The 4,330-nt window shown below is 43.6% G+C and overlaps 1 long non-coding RNA gene across 1 annotated transcript; it reads right to left on the minus strand.

Moving 5' to 3' along the window:
* Positions 1–2,083: 2,083 nt before the first annotated feature.
* Positions 2,084–3,821, minus strand: LOC139577817 (uncharacterized). Its single transcript, XR_011675417.1, has 3 exons — positions 3,615–3,821; positions 2,750–2,790; positions 2,084–2,430 (listed from the first exon to the last, which is right to left on the minus strand). It is a non-coding gene; the product is annotated as an uncharacterized lncRNA (long non-coding RNA).
* Positions 3,822–4,330: the final 509 nt, after the last annotated feature.

The following is a 4,330-nucleotide window of genomic DNA, read 5'->3' on the forward strand; positions in this document are numbered from 1 at the left end:
AATATTGCTGTAGGGACTTGCTTCCACTCAGCACAAGAGGGTTAGTGAGGTCCGGCACTGATGTTGGGCGATGAGTTCCAATTCATCCCAAAGGTGTTCGATTGGGTTGAGGTCAGGGCTCTGTGCAAGCCAGTCAAGTTCTTCCACACCGATCTCAACAAACCATTTCTGTATGGACCTCCCTTTGTGCACAGGGGCATTGTCATGCTGAAACAGGAAAGGTCTTTCCCTAAACTGTTTGGGCACTTACAGTATGCAAAACGTGATTTACAGAAAGTATAAGGAAACTATCCTAGTTGTTTAAACACGTTTAAAAAATGTGCACGCAGACTTCCTATTAAACACTTTAACGTGTTATTAACAATTATATATAAAAAATAATTGTGTGTGTGTGTGTTTTGCAGGATAGTAAACAGAAAATAATGAACAGAACAGCCCTGCGTCACCGGACGTGCTACCTTGTCCCGGACCTGCTGTTTTCGACTCTCTCTACCGCACCAGCTGTTTCGACCTCTGAATGCTCGGTTATGAAAAGCCAACTGACATTGACTCCTAAGATACTGACCTGTTGCACCCTCTACAAGCACTGTGATTATTATTTGACCCTACTGGTCATCTATGAACGTTTGAACATCTTGAAGAACAATCTGGCCTTAATGGCCATGTACTCGTATAATCTCCACCCGGCACAGACAGAAGAGGACTGACCACCCCTCAGAGCCTGGTTCCTCTCTAGGTTTCTTCCTAGGTTCCTCCCTTTCTAGGGAGTTTTTCCTAGCCACCGTGCTTTACATCTGCATTGCTTGCTGTTTGGAGTTTTAGGCTGGGTTTCTGTACAGCACTTTGTGATATGTGATTTGATTGATTGATTGATAATTGCATTAATCACACTGAACAAAAATATAAATGCAACATTAAACATTTTAAAAGATTTGACTGAGTTACAGTTCATATACAGAAATCAGTCAATGTAAATAAATCTATGGATTTCACAAGACTAGGAATACAGATGATGGATCAGAAAACCAGTTAGTGTCTGGTGTGAACATCATTTGCCTCATGCAGCGCGACACATCTCCTTCGCATAGAGTTGATCAGGCTATTGATTGCTATGGAAGAACTGTGACATTTTCAGCTTCCAGAAATTGTGTACAGATCCTTGCAACACGGGGCCGTGCATTACCATGCCGTAACATGTGGTGATGGTGGAGAATGAAAAGCATGACAATGGGCCTCAGGATCTCGTCAAGATATCTCTGTGCATTCAAATTGCCATTTATAAAATGCAATTGTGTTTGTTGTCTGTAGTTATGCCTGCCCATTCCATAACCCCACCGCCACCATGGGGCACTCTGTTTACAACGTTGACGTCAGCAAACCGCTTGCCCATACGACGCCATCCACGCTGTCTGCCATCTGCCCGGTACAGCTGAAACAAGGCTTCATCTGTGAAGAGCACACTTCTCCAGCATGCCAGTGGTCATAGAAAGTGAGCATTTGCACACTGAAGTCAGTTGTGACGCTGAACTGCAGTCAGGTCAAGATTCTGGTGAGGACGACAAGCAAACAGATGAGCTTCCCTGAAACTGTTTCTGACAGTTTGTGCAGAAATTCTTCGGTTGTGCAAAGTTTCATCAGCTGTCCAGGTGGCTGGTCTCAGATGATCCTGCAGGTGAAGAAGCTGGATGCGGAGGTCCTGGGCTGCCGTGGTTACATGTGGTCTGCAGTTGTGAGGCTGGTTGGACATACTGCCAAATTCTCTAAAACAACGTTGCACGCGGCTTATGGTAGAGAAATTAACATTACATTCTCTGGTAACAGCTCCGGTGAACATTCCTGCAGTCAGCATACCAGTTGTACGCTCCCTCAAAATTTGAGACATCTGTGGCATTGTGTTGTGTGACAAAACTGCACATTTTAGAGTGGCCTTATATTGTCCCCAGCACAAGTTGTTTAATCAGCTTCTTGATATGCCATACCTGTCAGGTGGATGGATTATCTTGGCAAAGGAAAAATGCTCATTAACAGGGATGTAACAGATTTGTGCACAAAATTTGAGAGAAATAAGCTTTTTATACGTACATATGGAACATTTCTGGGATCTTTTATTTCAGCTCATGAAACATGGGACCAACACTTTACATTACATTTTGCATTACATTTCATATGCCATTTTGTCGAGGACACCTATGAGCCTCTCTGTTTGGGTTTCCTGGCATGTGAACCTGGCTTCATCCTTTTCACTCTCCCTAACCGTAATGGTGTACATTATGTGGGCTCCGGTTGAGGTGCTGGGGCTGGCTGCATCATCTGATGCTTTGTCGTGCTGCACTGGGGTAGATGGGGAGGGTTTGCTGGGATCTCCCTGGGGCCTGGGGTGGAGGGCCAGGGGGGGCTGCTCTACCTCTGTTGCTGCTGAGGTGGAGGGACCTACAATGCACGGGGAAATCAGGACAGGTGATGAAATTGAGGCCCTTGCTCCAATTGTCTCGTGCAGTAGTTTAAACCACCTCCAGTTCTCAGCAGTGGCCTCTCTTAAAATGTAACTTTATAACTTACAGTGAGAATCTTAGTTGGGTTCAATATTTTATTAATTGAACCAATAATATTGGAGAACAAAAGCAATGAGTTTAGCAGATTATAAAACAATAATGACATGACAATTACACTAAGGTTTCCATGACCATTCCAATGTTTATTAACTTGTACTTATTCTTTAAATTCTCCCACTTCTTTGAGGCCTGCCCACCTGTGAGCTTTCCCTCCAGCACCATCCTCTGAACTATTGTCCTGTAAATAATGACAAAGCATTTGCACATATTAATTAATCATACATATTAACAAACAGACAGCACAAATATTATATTTTAGGGAACTTCGAGACAGGGAAGCGAACCCAGGTCGATTGGCATAAAAGGCAAACACCCTACGCATCGCACCAATTGGTGAAAATTGTAACGTGGCTCACGGCTACCATCCCACTTCAGACACCAATGTAGCAAATGACAGGGCAGGGCAGGGAAGCGAAACCGGGCCACTGGTGTGAAAGGCACACACCCTTTTCCTTACACGCTATGTTGTTACCAATATAATACATTGACTATAACACACTGCTAATCCATTACTTATTAGTTATTGTGTTAAAAGTTTAATTTGAAGTTATTAGTATTGACTCCCATCCCACTCTTCCACTAACTCCCAGCCCAGCGTTTCAGCATTCCTTTTCCCTGTGAACAACTCATCATTTGCTGCTCGAAGGATAATGCAGGTTTTGGTCTCCTCTCCTGACCATGTTGTACACAGAGCACAATACAATTAACCTTGGGTGATAATTTGACAGTACCAATCTATCTAATTATAATATGATTATATGTCTACTTAAATTAGCTATATATTTATTCATATATACATCTGCTCTACGACAGCTAGTAAATGAAATAGCTCGCTAGCTGACGTTAGCCTGCCTAGCTGGATCATCTGAAGGAAAATGTGTTATTTCTACATTTTCCAAAAGTTAACCAAACAAAAACATCATATTACTTTTACGAGACGTGTTTGTGCACTCGTGCATTAGTACCACAATTTCCAACTTATTTACATTCGTTTTTACTCACACTTGTATGTTGATTCCTTGATGTTGGTATTAAGTTTTGGCTGACATTTCTTAGCGGATGTACAATCATTGCAAATTGAATTACTGGGCGTTTCAGCCCCCGGAGTGAACAGAATAGTACACTCGCCCTCTCGATCAAAAACGAGGGCTGAGGGATTTACGTTGCCAATCTCCCTTGTTTGGTTAATGGTTTGGACAAGCAGCAAAGATGGCCACGGGGATTCCCCCAAGGGGATAAGGCAAGGGTAAGTGGAGGAGGGTGTGTCTTTTACATGTTTGGACCGCAGCCAAGGTGTGTGTGTGTAACTTTCCCTCTCCCCTGGACCATCGGGTTCACAGTGAAACAAAATGGTTGACACAAGAAGCTATAAAGACGTGCCCACAGAGGTAGAGGCATTTAGCCAATCTGGAAGGACATTACAAACCGTCTGACGTGGGGACTATTTGAAGGACTGTGCATAGGACAGACACATTGTGTAGATGGACTGCGAGAGAGTATATCCAAACATGTACATTATGATAGGCTGTACAGCGTCTACAGAGTATAACGTGGAGGAGGAGAACAGGATAGATTCCAACAAGCTGAATAGTCTGGACAGTAAGAAAGGCTGGGGCAGCAGTCCCTACTCCCTGTACTGCTGCACTACAAAACCACATACATGTGTGGGGACAAATGAGCAAACATCTCTTGCCAGATTCCCTCTGCGAAGCCAAGAC

The sequence above is a fragment of the Salvelinus alpinus genome, chromosome 6, assembly GCF_045679555.1.
Source record: "Salvelinus alpinus chromosome 6, SLU_Salpinus.1, whole genome shotgun sequence".
Taxonomy (NCBI): domain Eukaryota; kingdom Metazoa; phylum Chordata; class Actinopteri; order Salmoniformes; family Salmonidae; genus Salvelinus; species Salvelinus alpinus.